We start from the raw sequence: 21,114 nt of genomic DNA on the forward strand, positions 1-21,114 counted from the left end.
AGCGAACTCTCTTCCCATGAGCGCTAAAGGCCATGTCTGTACATACTGTGCTATATGTATGCACACACAGCTGTCTCTCACACATACTAATACTCCTTATTTTTCCATCCATATACACCAATAGGGACCACATAGTATCCACACACACTTTTAGTTGTGCTACAAACTCTCACATTTCCACACCCACCCACACCATTTATATCCCTCTCACTCCACACACACCTTGTGTAGAGCACTGTTTATACTGTGGGCTCTCCATTCATTTTTATTCACACTGATACACATACACACTCTTTCTTCACTTGCTTTCAGTTACCCTTTGACACCTCTAGCCATAAAACACATCCACACCGGGGGAAGGACAAGCACAGATAACATTCCAAGAGACACTGTTTTTAAGTATACCCTTGCTTCATTCATTGTAACATCGCCGGAAGAAGAGATCAGTGTATCTCGAAAGCTCGCATAAATAAAAGCATTTCGTTAGCCACAGAACGGTATCATCTATTTATTTTTTGATTTTATATATATATATATATATATATATATATATATATATATATATATATATATGTAGCGGGGTACCCCCTGCCTACTAAATCTACCCAATGGGTTGGCAGTAAACCCTGGTTTGCCAGTAGATCATGGGGTTTGCCCCTTCATCCATTGGTGCTGCACTTGAGTGACAGCAGGGGATGGCATATCCTGTTGTGGCTGGGCCAATGGGATGCCCGCCCTCTGGCTGTACTTAAGGGCAGGACCGCCCTAAAGTTAGTTTGGTTGTCCTTCCCCATGAGGAAAGCAGGTCATGACTGGGAGCCTGAGATTGGGGCCTTCCCATGTGCTCTTCCCTCCGGGGAGGAGTAAAGTGACTATACCTCTGTTTATGCTAGTGAGGTGGGGAAGAGCTAGGATGGCTGCGGGTGCCCTATGAACTTAGTGACAGCCCAGGGACTATCTCTAGTAATATCTGAGAGAAGAGACTGTGATCTGGCAGGTGACTGCTGAGTACCTGTATTACTGCAATAAGAGTAGTTATAAACCCGGTCCTATTTTGCAATATACCTCCTGCCTGATGTGTGATCTGCAGCAATTGGGGGAAAGTTACAGTTCCACGTGGGAGATCGCCTCCATATCCCTGGAGTCTACGGCAGATGGAGGCGCTGCACTGCTAAGTATTACGTGGGTTATGGACCCCAGAAGCATGTTCCTGTGTCCCAAAGTCATCACGGATGACTTAGTCCTCTTGTTAACAGCAGGTATGCACCACAAACACCCAGTAATGGCCCTGATATGCGATTGCTTGCATCACATATATGAAACATGTAAACCAAGGCCTTACTGTATGTCTACATTTGAAGGAGATTGATAAAATGTTGAGAGTTAATGCAACTCAGAACTGCAGGGTGTTTGGAAGTAAGGAAAAGGAAAACATGAGGGGTATAAATATATTTTTTTAACCAATCCAGTCTTAATTAAGGAGTGGCAAAACTGGGTGTGTGAAATCAGAAATTACCAGAATTTTACATTTCAAAACAAAATAGAAAACTAAAACCAAATCCCTTCAGATTTTTCAAACCTAGATCTAAAAATGATTTACAACCAAACCCAGAAAGCCAGACAAAGAGCCATCTGTACTGTGGGGTTACCAGTAGAGTGGAAAACTGAGGGTGTTTCTTGCCATTTTTAAATTACGGGTTTCAGTTATATTATTATAGTTTCGTAATCATTATTAGAATTGTATACTTATTTTAAGCATATTTTCATTTTTTATTGTGCTATACTATATGTTTTTCCCTGCTTATTTTGAAATCTGTTCATAGTTTGGTGAAAATATAAAACCAAAAACAAATAGATTGTAGGCAAAACCAGAAGCAAAACACAAAATGTGTTTAAACCAAAACCACATTCAAAACCAATTTTTATTAAGCCTCTGTTAATGATTGCCATCATACCTTCTAATTATCTCCACATCAGTAATATGATCATAATACAGTACTGAATTCGATGTCACTTTGCTTGATCAGAGTAAGATCTATAGGAAGATTGGCCTACATTATTATCATACTGTTAAGATGAAGATACATGGAAAATATGCCCAATTGATGTCAACTTCCATAGACTAGGTTCTTAAGATTTGGGGAGTTTAGAATTAGAATTTTAAAGGAAAACTACGGATTTGCATTGGTGAAACTCAATAGAAGTTTATGGGTCCCATGATACTAGGAATCAGTGAGACCGACTTCAAATGATACTGACTATGAATAAATCAGACCTGACAGATCTGTAAAAATTTCCAGTACATCAGAGTTTAATATTTTCTGTGCGCTTCTGTGTCCCTCCTTTTAGTGTAAAATGAATAAAAGTCCCTCAATGTGGGGGATTTTTGTTTTAAATAAGCTGTCTTTGTATGATCTGATTTTTTTTTTACTGTTATTCCCTTCATTAAAAAGTAATCAAAATATCTCAGCCATTCCTTCAAATTATACCTCTATTTCTCATCAGAAGCTTGCCATCAAGGTCATGGAGGTAGCAGCGGTGGAGGTCATGGAGGTGGAGGTCACAGAGGTCAAAGCTGTGGAGGTGATGGAGGTCAAAGCAGTGGAGGTCACGGAGGAGGAGGTGGAGGTCACGGGTGTCAAAGCAGTGGAGGTCAGGGAGGTCAAAGCAGTGGATGTCATGGAGGTGGAGGTGGAGGTGATGGAGGTGGAGGTTATGGGTATCAAAGCAGTGGAGGTCACAGAGGTCAAAGCAGTGGAGGTCAAAGCGGTGGAGGTGATGGAGGTCAAAGCAGTGGAGGTCACGGAGGTCATGGGTGTAAAAGCAGTGGAGGTGACGGAGGCGGAGGTGGATGTCACGGAGGTCATGGGTGTAAAAGCGGTAAAGGTGACGGAGGCGGAGGTGGAGGTCACGGAGCTCATGGGTGTAAAAGTGGTGGAGGTCATGGAGGTGGAGGTGGAGGTGACGGAGGCGGAGGTGGAGGTCACGGAGGTCATGGGTGTAAAAGCGGTGGAGGTGATGGAGGCGGAGGTGGAGGTCATGGGTGTAAAAGCAGTGGAGGTCATGGAGGTGGAGGTGATGGAGGCGGAGGTGGAGGTCACGGAGGTGGATGTGGAGTCAAGAAGTAATCCCTCTGAATCCATCTCAAGTGTGTTGACCGAAATGATTTTCTCTATCATTCTGTTAACTCTCTTTACATTACTTCTTAAGAGATCAGCAATTACAAACCCCTTTAAAATGTCTGGTTACACATTAAAATAAACTTATGAAACCATTTGCTGTCTGATTTGTGCTGTAGATTTTTTTAAATATATATTTTCACTTACCGTTTTGAAAGGAAAGGTATAGTAGAGCCAGTAGCACTGCAGAGAATGTTGATGTTACTACAAGATTACAACAGAGGGTTCCCTGTTATATACAGATCTTATGAACAGCTAAAGTTTTTCAGTCCAAGTCATTAAATGTTTTCATGTGAGTTGTAGGAATTTAAATGCATCCGCTAGTCATTAGACATCTAAAAGAGGAGCCCAAATTCATATCAAACTGTAGTAAAATACACACAGATACCCAGCAAGCTCTAGGATGCCCCAAAAATCACCACATAATATATATATATATATAATATATATATGTAGCCTAGCCTCCCGGCAGCTATTTCTTTCTCTGGGCCTTTCCTCTGTCAGTCCTGTTAGTACAGGCAGTGGAAAGGTTAATTCCTTCCTTAGGCCTGTATGTGTATTTCAGCCTTGAATAATGTATCAGTATTCAAGGGCGGGCCTAGCAACTTCTGAGGATGTCAATCTGAGGGGTGGATATTGGTTGGAACGTCCTCTGGTGTGTGTGGGCCAATCTGTATTCGGCTCTGGCTTGCTATGAGTCAGAGTTAGAGAACTCCCCAAATATATAGAAATTGTGACACCCCCCAAATTAGTCAGTTCAGTTCTGGAAGAATTGGAGTGAGCAGATAGAGAGAGAACAGTCTCTCCCTCCCACCCATGAGGGATTGGGAGGGAAGGAAATTATGCGGCCTGTCAGGCTCTGATTTAAGAGAGAAATAAGCAAATGATGATGAGAAACATGTGAACCTGCTATTCTCTGTCCTGGAGCTGACTGTCAATAAAGAACAGAAAAAGACATGCTGTGTGTGTTCCTGTCTCTGAGAATGGAGTGTCAGTGGGGGGTCAATCCCCTGAATATCTACAGGGGATCCTTGCTGGCTGGAGGCGTTGCATCAAGTGAGATCAAGGTACCTGTCCCTCCTGTCCTGGTTCTCCCCACACTACTGCTGAGCGCTCAGCCCTCCTGTTGCCTACAGGTATGCAGCACAACATCCTAAGTAGCAGAAAAGAGCATACCCCCAATCTCACTTAGGGGGGGGGGGTATGGTAAAAGGGCTACACACACACACACACATATATATATATATATATATATATATATATATATATATATATATATAGCAAATGAAAATATAAATGTATGCGCATCTGACAGGTCTGCAACCCCGCCTTTCCCCATTATCACCCAAAAACAGCACTTCCACTGAAGCAGGGGATTCTGGGAAATTATATGCAAATGAGCACACCGTGCCATATATGTATGTATGTGTGTGTGTGTATATATAGTATACAGTGTATATATACAGTGGTGTGAAAAAGAAAGTACACCCTCTTTGAATTCTATGATTGTATATATCAGGACATAATAACAATCATCTGTTCCTTAGCAGGTCTTAAAATTAGGTAAATATAACCTCAGATGAACAATAACACATGACATATTACCAGTGTTCGACAAACCTATACATTTGCACGCCCCGGGCGAGTGGATTTAACATCGTGGCGAGCTCCTATTGGCCCAAGCAGCACACGTGTGGTACTAGGTGGCGAGTAGATTTTTTTGTTCGGCGAGTAGATTTTTTGGCGATTTGTCGACCACTGCATATTACACATGGCTTCTCCATTATGGCTTTATTTTTGTTAAATAAATCATGACACGGTGTAATATGTCATGTGTTGTTGTTCATCTGAGGTTGTATTTACCTAATTTTAAGATCTGCTAAGGAACAGTTGATTGTTATTATGTCCTGATATGTAAAACCATAGAATTTAAAGAGGGTGTACATTATTTTTCACACAACTGTATATGTGTATGTATGACAATTGGAGTGCTACTAGGTGTGGCTGAATGTATAATACAAAAAATAAAGAAGCAACATCCAATATGACAAAAATATACAGCGAAAAACTGTATAAACACACAAATAAAAAAGAAACCCAATAAAAAGCACTCAGATATTTCAAAAAAAGATTAAACATATAGGTTACAAAGTTTACAAAATCATTTTAATTAAACACATCTCCATAATAAACATACAATTAAAAAAACATGACACCAAACCCCGACAATTTCCCACACCTCCTGAAATAAAAAAGGACTATAAATACTAATACAAGAAAATGAAGAACAAATAGTGATCAGGCACAAAACTACATGCGTATATCAAGTGAGAATAAACAAGCAGTTGGTATATAGGTTTACCACACCAGGAGATGACACTGTGCGACACCCTCGGATGGATCTCAGCATGCAATGGGTCTGGAGTCGTCTCATCTGTCCCTTACAGCGTCCTCCGTTTAGGGATGGTAGGTGGATGAGTCCCTTGTGTGGAAAGCCCCACAGCACACAGCTCACAGGGTGGTAACGAAGCCGCAGGAATCAGCGTTCGTGGATCACTGCACCGTTTGCCGCCACTCCTCGTTATGCGCTCGGTGATGACGTCACGAGTCGCTCCTCCACTTCCGCAATGCCTCTCGTGGAACGCACAGCGTGTGTGTCAGTCCAGTACTGTTCAGCAGCGGGGAGGAATATAGCGCTAGGCAGGCGGCTTACAGATAGTGTCCAGAATCACATAGGAATGGGGGAGAAGAGCATAGACACCTCTCTTCCAACGCGTTTCGTAACACTGGGTTACTTCTTCAGATACATTCCCTGAAGAAGTAACCCAGTGTTACGAAACGCGTTGGAAGAGAGGTGTCTATGCTCTTCTCCCCCATTCCTATGTGATTCTGGACACTATCTGTAAGCCGCCTGCCTAGCGCTATATTCCTCCCCGCTGCTGAACAGTACTGGACTGACACGCACGCTGTGCGTTCCACGAGAGGCATTGCGGAAGTGGAGGAGCGACTCGTGACGTCATCGCCGAGCGCATAACGAGGAGTGGCGGCAAACGGTGCAGTGATCCACGAACGCTGATTCCTGCGGCTTCGTTACCATCCTGTGAGCTGTGTGCTGTGGGGCTTTCCACACAAGGGACTCATCCACCTACCATCCCTAAACGGAGGACGCTGTAAGGGACAGATAAGACGACTCCAGACCCATTGCATGCTGAGATCCATCCGAGGGTGTCGCACAGTGTCATCTCCTGGTGTGGTAAACCTATAAAACTGCTGGTTTAACTGTGGTTAACTGTGTGGTAAAACTGCTTGTTTATTCTCACTTGATGTACGCAGAACTATTTACTTTTAACCATAAAGTCACATTTTATACTTTAATACACTATGTGCGTTGTGCGCCTTGTTCTTTTGTTTCTTGTTAAGTTCCTGGGGTGTCGAGCCACCCCCAAGAAAGGCTGCAGACCAACGATTAGTGCCAGATCCACATTTAAGGTCCACAACATTGTTTGTTTAATCACGGTGCACTGTTCACTTGATATTTGTTGTCACTAGTTATTAGCTGCGCACTATCACTCTTTTCCATTGTTACAAAACTACATATAGTGCATTGGGGACAAAGTACCCAATTTACTCACGACCGGCCGGTCACCAAAGTGAAGTACTAGTAGCAGATGCCCTGATAAACAGGCTAGTTCACAGTCATTATGTCCCGCATGTCAATCCCACTTTTCTGTCAAAATTTAATAAAAAGGGATTCTATACATGTAATGCTTGCAGAGCTTGTCGCTTTATGCAACAGGCAAATTCCTTTTCATACAGTGCAAGAATCAGAGAATGTAAGATATATTATTTTCTTAATTGCAAATCTATGGGAGTTATTTGTTATCTGACCTGTCCCTGTAATCTGATTTACGTGGGTATGACAACAAGGGAGATCCGATTTAGGATATTAGAACATGTTCGCAATATTAAGAGCGCACAGAGGGAGCTGATTCTTTAAAAAATATATATCATCTGTGGCACGACACTTTTTACAGGAACATGGGGCGGGCAGCGCCACTCTCTCTGCCTTTGCTATTGATAGAGTATCACGTGGCATTAGAGGGGGGCAATTTTGAGAAAGCATTCTTGCAGAGAAATTGTTGCTGGATCGTTCAGCTTGGTTCCATGTTACCACATGGAATGAATGATTATTTAGGCTACGCCATGTTCCTGTAGTTATTAATATGGGTGCTTCAAGTATAGCTTTCCAAATCACCAGTTATATCATTATTAATATGTACAGTTATGTCCGGAAATAATTGGACACTGATACAAGTTTTGTTATTTCGGCTGTGTACCAAAATAAATTCAAGCTACAGTTAAATAATGAATATGGGCCTAAAGTGCAGTCTATCAGCTTTAATTTGAGGGCATTCACATCCAAATTGGAGGAAGGGTTTAGGAATTACATCTCTTTAATATGTAGACCCCTCTTTTTCAAGGGACTAAAAGTAATTGGACAATTGACTCAAAAGCTGTTTCATGGAAAGGTGTGGGCTATTTCTTCGTTATTTCATCATCAATTAAGCAGGTAAAAGATCTGGGGTTGATTCCAGGTGTGGCATTCCCATTTGGAAGCTGTTGCTGTGAACCCACAACATGCGGTCAAAGGAGCTCTCAATGCAAGTGAAACAGGGCATCCTTAGGCTGCAAAAAACAAGAAAATCCATCAGAGAGATAGCAGGAACATTAGGAGTGACCAAATCAACAGTTTGGTACATTCTGAGAAAAAAAGAACGCACTGGTGAGCTCTGCAACACAAAAAGGCCTTGACGTCCACGGAAGATAACAGTGGTGGATGATCGTACGATCCTTTCCATGGTAAAGAAAAACCCCTTCACAACATCGAGCAAGGTGAAGAACACTCTCCAGGTGGTAGGCATATCATTATCCAAGTCTACCATAAAGAGAAGACTTCACGAGAGCAAATGCAGATGGTTCATCACAAGGTGCAAACCATTCATTAGCCTCAAGAATAGAAAGGCCAGATTAGTCTTTGCCAAACAATATCTAAAAAGCCAGCCCAGTTCTGGAACAGCATTCTTTGGACAGATGAAACTAAGATCAACCTGTACCAGAATGATGGGAAGAAAAAAGTATGGAGAAGGCTTGGAATGGCTCATGATCCGAAGCATACCACATCATCTGTAAAACACGGTGGAGGCAGTGTGATGGCATGGGCATGCATGGCTTACAATGGCACTGGGTTACTAGTGTTTATTGATGATGTGACAGAAGACAGAAGCAGCTTGATGAATTCTGAAGTGTATGGGGATATATTGTCTGCTCAGATTCAGCCAAATTCAGTAAAGTTGATTGGACGGCACTTCACTTTACAGATGGACAATGACCCAAAACATACTGCGAAAGCAACCCAGAAGTTTTTTAAGGCAAAGAAGTGGAATATTCTGCAATGGCCGAGTCAATCACCTGATCTCAACCCGATTGAGCATGCAATTCACTTGCTGAAGACAAAACTTAAGGCAGAAAGACCCACGAACAGACAACAACTGAAGACAGCTGCAGTAAAGGCCTGGCAATGCATCACAAAGGAGGAAACCCAGCGTTTGGTGATGTCCATGCATTCCAGACTTCAAGCAGTCATTGCCTGCAAAGGATTCTCGACAAAGTATTAAAAATGAACATTTTATTTATGATTGTGTTAATTTGTCCAATTACATTTGAGCCCCTGAAATAAGGGGACTGTGTATGAAATTGGTTGCAATTCCTAAACGTTTCATACAATATTTTTGTGCAACCCCTTGAATTAAAGCTGAAAGTCTGCACTTCTATTGCATCTCGGTTGTTTCATTTCAAATCTATTGTGGTGGTGTACAGAGCCAAAATTATGAAAATTGTGTCACTGTCCAATTATTTCCGGACCTAACTGTATATAATGTATGAGTTTCTGGTGCTTTAATATTCTGGATAAGCTGTTTTCTCTTTTGATTTAAAATGTTTAACTTTGTCTTTATTTTGTGTTTTTGATGGCTATTAATCTAGATGCCTATACACTCCACCATTCACATTATCATCCTTGTTTTTCTGACCATAGACGAAGAAAAAAGTTTCTGCCGCGATGTTGATACGCTTGATGACGTCTGTCTCTTTGATTTTCAACGCCGAGCAGAATGAGGATCTTTGACAACATCGACACTGCTGCCCTGCACATCAGTGATCTGTGTCCACCACTGGCTTGTGATGTCTATATACCCCACCATGCACATTGTCATCTATGTCGTGCTGACAAAAGAGGGAGAAAACAGTCTCTGCAGTGATGCTGACACGCCTGATGACATCTGTCTTTATGATGATTCTCAATGCAGAGCAGAATGACGATCTCTGTGACATTGACATTGCTGCCATGCATATCAGCGATCTGTATCCACCATTGGTTTGTGGTATTTGGATGTATACCTTTATCCCTATTGCTTTCATTTTGCCACTCAAGAGAACTATAATATGGACATTTATGTCAAGCTTCTCAATTGGGATGCCTGTATTATCATATACTGTACATTTTTGTCAAGGAATGGCAACTAATATGCTGTCACTTTGAATCTACATTGTTGCTCTCTATGGTTACATTTTTCTATTGGAAATCACCATCTATCTACTGTATGAGCAATCTGTTTGTTTTCTAAACCTAAGGGCAGTTGAAAACCTATAAATGTCTGTTTATCAACTCTGCTGAATCTGCACTGTGGTTGATAATGTTTAATAGTGGAACATGGAAAGGAACATTTACACTTATAATTCACCCATCTGTGCATTTTGATGAATAATAGAGCTGCATATATTTGGGTCTAATATGATGTTTCTCCTAGTTTACCTATATGGTAGAAAGACATTGTGAATATAAGACTCGTAAATACATCAGTGTTTTACATTGTTTATTTTTGACATCTCAGAGTTCCGTGCTGTGCTAGCGCGTTGTCAGTGCTGATTGGCTGAGTTCTAACGCATGCACAATTCAGTCGCAATAGCCGAGGACACGGAAACGCGGACATTTAAATGCATAGGTTTAACGGCACCCCATAACAGGGCCTGTACCTCGGGAAGCAGGGTGTCCCCGGATCTGAAATCAATGCAGTTCTGCTCCGGAGACACCCTGCTCATGTACACTAGTATTAAAAGTTTTATTAAGGAGGCGCATACGCGACAGCAGGGTGCATGGAAGCTTGAGTTAAAAGCTCCGTCCCTACCGGCATTTAAGACTCATGTTTTCGGCGTATTAAATAAATAAAGATCAAAGACAAGCGGAGATCTATCTGCAGGAACACCACAGAATGCCAATGAGATCGCAATCTCGTAGAAAAGCTCCCGTCTTAACAGACTATTTTCAGAGAGGAGTGTTGCCGCGCGCGAGAGGAGAGGAAGAGGAGAAGCAAATGGAGGGCTCCGACTCAAACAGCGAGAAATCTGCGAGTAGATCCACGAGCGGAGCGATAGGGAATGGGTCACAAGAAGTAACATGAAGCAGTCCTGTTCTGAAATTAAGACATTCTTCCAGAAAGAGCTATGGGACCTAAGGAAGGGCATTGACAGTCTGGGAGACAGAACAAACACACTACAAACAAAAATGGATACCACCATTAAAGCCCTCAAAAAAAAATGAAAAAACCACAGCCCATTTGCACACTATGATCACTGAAGCCATAACGGATCCAGAGGAGTTCGCCTCAAAATGGATGGCACATATATTGCCTGATAAATCAGAAGCAGAGTTCCTCTATGACAGATGTCACAGGGCACTCCGTTCAAAGCCTCAACCTGTGGACCTCCCAAGGGCCATAATTATCAGATTGCATTATTTTAAAATAAAAGAAAACATCTGCCAAATCGCAAGAGCCTCAAGGAACATGGAGTTTGAGGGAATAAAATGACAAGTTTTCCAGGACCTTGCCCCTGCCACCCTGTCTAAGAGAAGAGCCCTGACATCAGTGACCAAAATCTTAAGAGATAATGGGGTCCGCTATAGGTGGCTGCTCCCCTTCGGGCTGATGATGCTAAAAAATGGGGCTGCATTCACTTTGAGGCCCGCTTTCCTGAACAAAATTGGCTTATCTGTCGTCCCCTCCAGTCCTGCTCGTTAGTAGTCGGGGGAAGATTCTGCTCCGGAGGAGTCCTGGCAGCGAATGAGGGCTTAAGGGAAAAGCAATGCTTAACAGGCTCTCAAGCGTCAATCATCCCCAATTAAAGATTTAAAGGAGCCATACCGAGTCCTGTAGGTTGAAAACAGTAGGAGGCTTCCTCCATTCATGCCAACATAGTACCCTGGTGGCGGGAAGGTGAACTACGGCCATCTTTATTCTTGATTATGGAGCTGAAGATGAAGACCTCCGGTGGCAGGAAAAAGAACTGTGGCCATCTTGGATCCTGCTGGTGGAGCTGGTGTTGATGACCCCTCCTGGCGGAAAAGAGAATTGCAGTCATCCGTGTCCACAGTGACAGAACGGGAGGCGAAGATGGCAGATTCGTCCGAGTAGACCAGGAGCACTCCATATGCATTGAAGACATCCCAAATGCACAGCAGATTCCCTATTCTAATAGTATTAAATAAATAAAAGGGGTGGAATTAAAAAAAGAGGGGAGGGAAAGGAAGAGTGCGGGGACTCAGGTCATAGTAAAGGTAAACGGTTGAGGGGAGGGGGGGGGGCGAGGGGAAGAAAGGGGGGATGAAAAGGGGGGGAAGAAAAGAGGTGGAGAAAGAGGGAAAAAAATGGATCTTGCCGTAGATTTTTGGGATGTTCAGACCCACTAGGGCCTGCAACGGAGGTACAAATACTGAAAACCAAACTATCAAGGACTGGGAAGATACTTGGGGATGGTTGCCTGGGTGTTATAATACTGTACAAGAGTTAATGCGCTGGGTTATGTAAATAGAGTTATAATTCTTTGTACATATACCAAGCAATGTTAAAGTTATGGAGGTGCTGGTATAAGGACCACCTTGGCCGATCGCCTGCGACTCAGGATGTGTACTTTGGGGTTTCACCAAATACACACTCAAGTCCCTAGGGAGCCTGACCACCGATCTGTCACGGTGCCTGGGGGGTCCTTCCCTGACACCCCGAGTACAGGGCTCATATTATAATTAATAATGCTCATATTATGCTATAAATTATTCACATCAGTGACGAGCAAAGAAACACACCAACAATCCCATTATTTTATTGGAGTAAAAGAAAAAATACAAAATTGAGAAACACCCTGCCTTTGATTAAAGCAAACAATTTAACAAAAATGCATTGAATCCTAAATACTTACAGAAATTACAGATGTTTGGAAAGGGATCCCATTGGTTCCTGAAAGGACTTGTCAATAATTGAATGGCTTCACTTTGTGTATAAAAGCAGCACCATCAGGCATACTAGATCTCCATCCCTACAGCAGAATATAACTAGAAGAGCAATCATGCCTGGCTCAAAGGGTGGTGGATGCAAAGATTCTGACCGTAAGTAATTCTTTATGATAGTGAATAGGGTTACATGGAATTTATTAGTTGGTGCATCTGGTATACATGCAAAAGGCTGGACTGACTTGCAAAGAGATGTTCTTAGCTGTACTGTACATAGTTATTGCAAAGATATATATTTTATTGGAACTTAAACAACTGTGGAAAGAGGAAAGTTGTAATCTGTGCATAGTTCTTTATGGTGTTGCTGTTCTATTTAGCAGGGAGATGCTTAAAGATCATTTGAAAGTCAAGTAAACTGTTCTCAATGTTTCATCATAAAGAGATTTTTTTTACTGAAATGGAAACTGTAAGTACAAGATTTTTTTGCAGAAAATCATAGCAGCCAAGATTATTGTGAATAAATGAAAAATGGTTATTTAAAGAGAACCCAAGGGAAATGTTGAGATGTTAATGCAACTCAGAACTGCAGGGTGTTTGGAAGTAAGGAAAAGGAAACATGAGGGGTTGAAACACTGAATTGTGAAATGTAGCTTCTTCTTTTACTCTCCTCAAATCCCTCACTGAAACGCACTCACCCTGACACATGGATGCATGACCTTTTCTATTGTTAACTTAACAAAAATGTACCCCATTCATCTACAGTAGGTTTTCAAAGCTTTTGTATGATTGGCCATTAGCTATTAGCAATTCAAATTGTAATTATGAGGTCTATAAAAAACATACAGGATTTGAACTTATCTGTTTCAGTGATATTCATTCTCTCTCATTTCAGCCTGTGCACCAGCTAAATCATGCAAGGACGCATGCCCTGCCCCAAAATGCCCAGGTAGGAAAATCTGCATGGTCAATCACATCTTAATCCGGTTGTTTACGGGAGGGTCTTTAACTCATTGTGCAGCAATACATTTTTTTACGGGTATCAGTTATATTATTATAGTTATTATATTATAGTTATATTATAGTTCCGTAATCATTTTTATAATTGTATACTTATTTTAAGCATATTTTAATTTTGTTGTGCTATATATGTTCTTCCCTGCTTATTTTGAAATCTGTTCATAATTTGGTGAAAATATAAAACCAAAATCAAAAACAAATAGATTGTAGGCAAAACAATAAGCAAAACACAAAATGTGTTTAAACCAAAACCACATTCAAAACCAATTTTTTATTAAGTCTCTGTTAATGATTGCCATCATACCTTCTACTATCTTCACGTTAGTAGTATCATCATAATACAGTCCTGAATTTAATGTCACTTTGTTTGATCAGAGTAAGATCTATAGAAAGATTGGCCTACATTATTATCATACTTTTAAGATGAAGACATAGTACATGGAAAATATGCCCAATTGATGTCAACTTCCATGGACTAAGTTGTTAAGATTTGGGGAGTTTTGAATCAGAAGGTAATTTTAAAGGAAAACTATGGATTTACATCGGTGAAACTCAATAGAAGTTTATGGGTCCCCTGATACTAGAAATCAGTGAGACCGACTTCAAATGATACTGACTATGAATAAATCAGACCTGACAGATCTGTGAAAATTTCCAGTACATCAGAGTTTAATATTTTCTGTGCGCTTCTGTGTCCCTCCTTTTAGTGTCAAATTAATAAAAGTCCCTCAATGTGGGGGATTTTTTGTTTTAAATAAACTGTCTGTATGATCTGATTTTTTTTTTACTGTCATTCCCTTCATTAAAAAGTAATCAATGTATCTCAGCCATTCCTTCAAATTATACCTCTATTTCTCATCAGAACCTTGCCATCAAGGTCATGGATGTAGCAGCGGTGGAGGTGGTGGAGGTGGAGGTCACGGAGGTGGAGGTCACGGAGGTCAAAGCAGTGGAGGTGATGGAGGTCAAAGCAGTGGAGGTCACGGAGGAGGAGGTAACGAAGGAGGAGGCCACGAGTGTAAAAGCAGTGGAGGTCACGGAGGTCAAAGCAGTGGAGGTCAAAGCGGTGGAGGTGATGGAGCTCAAAGCAGTGGAGGTCACAGAGGTCATGAGTGTAAAAGCGGTGGAGGTGATGGAGGCGGAGGTGGAGGTCACGGAAGTAATGGGTGTAAAAGCGGTGGAGGTGACGGAGGCGGAGGTGGAGGTCATGGAGGTCATGGGTGTAAAAGTGGTGGAGGTCATGGAGGTGGAGGTGGAGGTGACGGAGGCGGAGGTCACGGAGGTCATGGGTGTAAAAGCGGTGGAGGTGACGGAGGCGGAGGTGGAGGTCATGGAGGTCATGGGTGTAAAAGTGGTGGAGGTCATGGAGGTGGAGGTGGAAGTGGAGGTGACGGAGGCAGAGGTCACGGAGGTCATGGGTTTAAAAGCAGTGGAGGTGACGGAGGTGGAGGTCACGGAGGTCATGGGTGTAAAAGCGGTGGAGGTGACGGAGGCGGAGATGGAGGTCACGGAGGTCATGGGTGTAAAAGCGGTGGAGGTGACGGAGGTGGAAGTGGAGGTCACGGAGGTCATGGGTGTAAAAGCGGTGGAGGTGACGGTGGTGGAGGTGGAGGTAACGGAGGTCATGGGTGTAAAAGCAGTGGAGGTCATGGAGGTGTAGTTGGAGGTGACGGAGGTGGATGTGGAGTCAAGAAGTAATCCCTCTGAATCCATCTCAAGTGTGTTGACCGAAAAGATTTTCTCTATCATTCTGTTCACTCTCTTTACATTACTTCTTGAGAGATCAGCAATTACAAACCCCTTTAAAATGTCTGGTTACACATGTTAAAATAAACTTATGAAACCATTTGCTGTCTGATTTGTGCTGTAGATTTTTTTAAATGTATATTTTCACTTACAGTTTTTAAAGGAAAGTTATAGTAGAGCCAGTAGCACTGCAGAGAATGCGATATTACTACAAGATTACAACAGAGGGCTCCCTGTTATATACAGATCTTATGAACAGCTAAAGTTTTTCAGTCCAAGTCATTAAATGTTTTCATGTGAGTTGTAGGAATTTAAATGCATCCGCTAGAAATTAGACTTCTAAAAGAGGAGCCCAAATCATATCAAACTCTAGTAAAATACACACAGATACCCAGCAAGCTCTAGGAAGCCCCAAATATTTCCACATTATATATATATGTATGTGTGTGTGTGTGTGTACGTGTGTGTGTGTGTGTGTGTGTGTGTGCGTGTGTGTGTGCGTGTGCGTGTGTGTGTATATAGTGGTGTGAAAAAGAAAGTACACCATCTTTGAATTCTATGGTTTTACATATCAGGACATAATAACAATCATCTTTTCCTTAGCAGGTCTTAAATTTAGGTAAATACAACCTCAGATGAAATACAACACATGACATTACACCGTGTCATGATTTATTTAACACAAATAAAGCCAACATGGAGATGCTATGTGTGAAAAACTAAGTACAACTAAGCCTCTTCTCTCTAAAAAGAACATGGCAGCATGGCTTAGGTTTGCAAAGTTGCATTTGAACTAACCACAAGACTTCTGGAACAATGTCCTTTGGACAGACGAGACCAAAGTGGAGATGTTTGGCCATAATGCACAGAGCAATGTTTGGTGAAAACCAAACACAGCATATCAGCACAAACACCTCATACCAACTGTCTAGCATGGTGATGGAGGGATGATGATTTGGGCTTGTTTTGCAACCACAGGACCTGGGAACCTTGCAGTCATTGAGTCGACCATGAACTCCTCTGTATATCAAAGTTTTCTATAGTCAAATGTGAGGCCATCTGTCCGACAGCTAAAGCTTGGCCGAAATTGGGTCATGCAACAGGACAATGATCCCAAGCACACCAGAAAATGTACAACAGAATGGCTGAAAAAGAAAAGAATCAAGGTGTTGCAATGGCCCAGTCAAAGTCCAGACCTCAACCCGATTGAAATGCTGTGGTGGGACCTTAAGAGAGCTGTGCTTAAACAAATGCCCACAAACCTCAATGAACTGAAGCAACGTTCCTCCACAACGATGTGAGAGACTAATAAAGTCATACAGAAAACGATTACTTCAAGTTACGTATTGCTGCTAAAGGTGGTTCTACAAGCTATTGAATCATAAGGTATACTTAGTTTTTCACACATGGCTTCTCCATTATGGCTTTATTTTTGTTAAATAAATCATGACACGGTGTAATATGTCATGTGTTGTTGTTCATCTGAGGTTGTATTTACCTAATTCTGAGATCTGCTAAGGAACAGATGATTGTTATTATGTCCTGATTTGTAAAACCACAGAATTCAAAGAGGGTGTACTTTCTTTTTCACACAGAAAAAAGGTAGGTATGGCGGTTCACAGCCGTCCGTGTGGGTAAATCAAAGTGCAATCAAAAAGTAAAAATTAACTTTATTGTGCACTAAACATAAACAAAATGCCACAAGAAAACTCTGACGCGTTTCATCCTGTAGCTAGGACTTTGTCAACGAGTAACTGGTATGAGGACAGGGTGATTGTTATATGGTGGCGCCTAAAATGTGATTGGTTGCACACAATTGGTGCATCACCGTAAACCCATCTGCTATATAATCAGGCTTGAAATAAAGAAAGAAAAGCACTTCTTATTTCTCATATAAATAGCCAAGGCACCACCCAATAGAAACCACCAATAGCCCCACAAAAAATACAAAACAATATAGTGAACAGATCATAAATAAAATGAAAAAGAATATCATGTTAAAAAATGGGAGATGGTATATTAAATTAAAGCCAAAACCTGCAATTAAAAAACAGTAGTTCTGTGGCAACTCAAAAACACACACATATGTTGCAAAATATACAAACAATACAAGTTTATCAAATATTAGTCATCACATAATAATGAAATATATAAACACCAATAGATAGATGAATAAAAAACAAAATAACCCAGTGATGTTAGAGGTATATAAATAAACCTCAATGATATAGGCAAAAGAGAGATGTAGAGGATATATATACCATGAACAATTCTATTGGTCAAAAAATGTTTAAGCTCCCATTCGATGTTTATACCTGTGGGCTGTAAAGTATTCATGGTATAAATCCAATACATCTCTCTCATATTTAATTTATTCTGTCTATCACCCACTCAGGGGTGAACCAGTACATGTTCTATTCCATAGAATGTAAAGTTAGCAATGCCTCCTAAAGGACATTGGGAGAAATGACGTGACACTGGATGTGTTAAATCTTTCTTTTTGATTAGTCTAACGTGTTCCTGTATTCTGAGTCGAAGTGATCTAATAGTACGGCCAACATAAGACTTTTTACAACCACATTGCAAGTGGTAAATAACATAGCTTGTGTAACGGGTATTCCCCCACCCACTCGCAGATAATACTGTGGAGGTGTAGAAACATGCAAGGTTACACAGGTGTGGTGCATTACCTGTTGGCTCACAGGAGGGCTGAGCTTCCGCCACGGGGAACCTGGGGTACATACATCCTATACATCTCTATGTGCAACGCCTCCACCTGGGAGGGATCCCAACGGAGTGGGAGGAGGCCCTCACAGGAAACAACCACACAAAGCGAACGAATGTAAAACAGGACTGGCTTTACTGCATAACCAACTATATCTACATATATCACACAATAACATCATAACATCATCCTGCGCCACGGCGGGCGCTAACCACACTGGGTGTCACGGCGGACACTAACCACACTAGGCGTCACGGCGGACGCTACCACCTCTAGGAGTCACGGCGGACGCTACCACCTCTAGGCGTCACGGCGGACGCTACCACCTCTAGGCGTCACGGCGGACGCTACCACCTCTAGGCGTCACGGCGGACGCTACCACCCACAATGTGACCCCACCCTGTGTCCAGTAACCCCCACCCAAATGTCTCGTACTCCCAGAGTCAAATACCACTGTGCATATGTGTGTGTGACTGCGCAGCCACTATGTTTGGTGATAGGCCTGGTTGGTGCACGTGAGTTGCAGGTTACCTGCCCGGGCTCCAGCCACGGGTACCGCGATATCAATCCGCACGATCCGACGTTGTCCTCCACACCGCGTGGGTTGAAAGTCCAGCGCGAACAATGTCTCTCCTAGGCTTAGGGTCTTGGGTGGTGTTCTGAGCCCAGAACCCACCTCGCAGGGCCGCACGGTTTCAGCACTGTGTCCCTGACTACTTGACCAAATAATGGGGCAGTGTCCCTATCTAGGGCCTGTCCCTAAGCTCCACAAGCTATTAGGTGGCTCAGGACCTAACTGGGACCTTGGGGGCTGCTGGCCTATGCAGAGGGTCACTGACCCCTGCATCCACCTCTTACCCCTAGCTGGTCCGGATCCTGACTGCCTGTGTCACTGCAAAACCCCGCGAAAAGTATCTCTTCTTTCCCGGGCAAATCCCTCAGCCCTATTGGCTCCCTGGCGTCAGGTGTCTCTGCCCCTATGCACCCTGGGGGCTGGCCGTCTATTCTCGCGCATGCGCGAGCTATCTGGAGCCTCCCGCGCTAGCTGGCCTCCTGCGCATGCGCGAGCTAACTGTCATGGCGGCGCCCTGCTCCGCTAGCCGCCGGGACCCTAACGACGCGATCGCGGCCTCGGCAACCAGCCCGATTGCGTCCCCGGCAACCGCCCGATCCCACCATGGCAACCGGCCGCACAGCAACACCGCGCGCTCGCAACGGGGAAGGAGGGGGCGACAAAGGAGGGGGCGAGTGCGCGAGGGGGACCTGGCTACATCCTCCCCCTGGTGAAAACTCCAACGTCCCCGCTTGGACCACATAACTAACTACTATACACAAACGTTATATAATAAAAATGCATCTGGTACGAATACAACTTAGCACATTGCATCAACTTTAAACAAGGTTACACAACTCTGTGAGCATCACAATCACGGATTGGATTTTGCTCCGAGACCACTGCTGAGCCTCATAATGGGGTGCCCCCATTTGATCATAGGTTACCCGAGTTGGAGGGTACCTGCCCCTTTGGCTCCTACGGAGTTGTTCTTCAGCAACTCCCTCTGGGGAGTAATAAGTACAGTCCTGAGGCTCAGCCTCTTCCCTTGTGGGGAGAAATGTCTCTGAACAGTCTCTGTTAGGCACAAAGCACGGGCTCTGTGGATCCAAAGGCTGGCCTGTTGGTGCCACCTTAGTAGGCATTGGCCTACGGGGCCCCTTACCCGTAGCTCCTCCGGGAGATGCCCCTTCTGTGGAATAGTCCCTTTGAGAGGGTCCCTCCATAGGGTCTTCAGGAGTTTCAGAGTGGGTCTCGTTATTTACAGTCTCTTGACCCACTTCTGATAGATTGGACTCACCGTTGAGCGGTGTGGCCTGTATTTCTTCTTCTTCGTCTCCCACTTGGGGGATAGGGAGAAGGTGATTACGATGCCAAACCTTTACCCGGCCGTCTGTGTCTTTGATGCGATAGACAGGGAGGCCGGGCATCTGTGACTCTACCTCATATACGCCATCTCTCCATCGGTCTGCCAGTTTATGTTTTCCGGGGACTCCCAAATTACGAAGTAACACAGCGTCCCCAGGACGTAACTCTCGATACTTGACTTTGTTGTCGTATCGTCTCTTATTGCCAGCATTCAGTTTAGCTGTAGACTTCTCAGCCTGTTGGTAAGCTCGCTGCAAACTGTCCTTTAGCCTTTGCACATACTTGAAATGGGTAGCATTGTGTATCCCATCCGTTGAGACTCGAAGACGCACATCCACGGGGAGTCTTGCCTCCCGCCCAAACATGAGGAAGTACGTGGAGAACCCAGTGGACTCATGGCGAGTACAGTTGTACGCGTGTACCAACGTTTCTACGTGACGACTCCATTCTGTTTTCTGCGTTCCCTTCAGAGTTCCAAGCATGTCCAACAGGGTCCTGTTGAATCGTTCAGGCAAAGCATCTCCTTCGGGGTGATACGGAGTCGTCCGGGATTTGGCGACGTTCAGCATTTTAAGTAATTCTCGGATCAGAGTACTCTCAAAATCTCGCCCTTGGTCAGAGTGGAGTCGGTTTGGAAGACCGTAATGAACGAAGAACTTTTCCCATAGAACTTTCGCGACCGTGATAGCCTTCTGGTCTTTTGTGGGGAAGGCCTGGGCATATCGGGTGTAATGGTCCGTGATGACCAGCTCGTTACCGATACCTCGGCTATCAGGTTCGATACATAAAAAGTCCATACACACCAAGTCCATTGGACCAGAACTCTTCAGATGGGCCATGGGAGCTGCTCTGGTAGGCAACGTCTTGCGTTGAACGCACCGGACACAACGGCGGCAGTGTTGTTCCACCGCTTCCCGCATCTTGGGCCAGAAGAACCGGTCTCGGACTAGCCCAAAAGTCTTCTCTACACCGAGATGCCCATGTTCATCGTGCAAGGACTTCAACACCAGGTATTGTAAGTTCTTAGGTAGAACTAGTTGTCTCCTATCCGGGTGATTGTGGTATTGCACCACCCGATAGAGCAAGCCATTGTCTATTTCAAATTTGTCCCATTCTCGCATGAGCAATGCCACCAAGTCATTGGGCGCACGTTTCAGAAGGGCTGGGTTCCTCTTTTCAACGGCGT

At 43.4% G+C, this 21,114-nt stretch overlaps 1 long non-coding RNA gene across 1 annotated transcript; it reads left to right on the plus strand.

Annotated features, from left to right (window-relative positions):
- Positions 1–12,588: 12,588 nt before the first annotated feature.
- Positions 12,589–14,461, plus strand: LOC142491984 (uncharacterized). Its single transcript, XR_012800633.1, has 3 exons — positions 12,589–12,675; positions 13,412–13,465; positions 14,399–14,461. It is a non-coding gene; the product is annotated as an uncharacterized LOC142491984 (long non-coding RNA).
- The last annotated feature ends 6,653 nt before the right edge of the window (positions 14,462–21,114 follow it).

The sequence above is a fragment of the Ascaphus truei genome, chromosome 4, assembly GCF_040206685.1.
Source record: "Ascaphus truei isolate aAscTru1 chromosome 4, aAscTru1.hap1, whole genome shotgun sequence".
Classification (NCBI taxonomy): domain Eukaryota; kingdom Metazoa; phylum Chordata; class Amphibia; order Anura; family Ascaphidae; genus Ascaphus; species Ascaphus truei.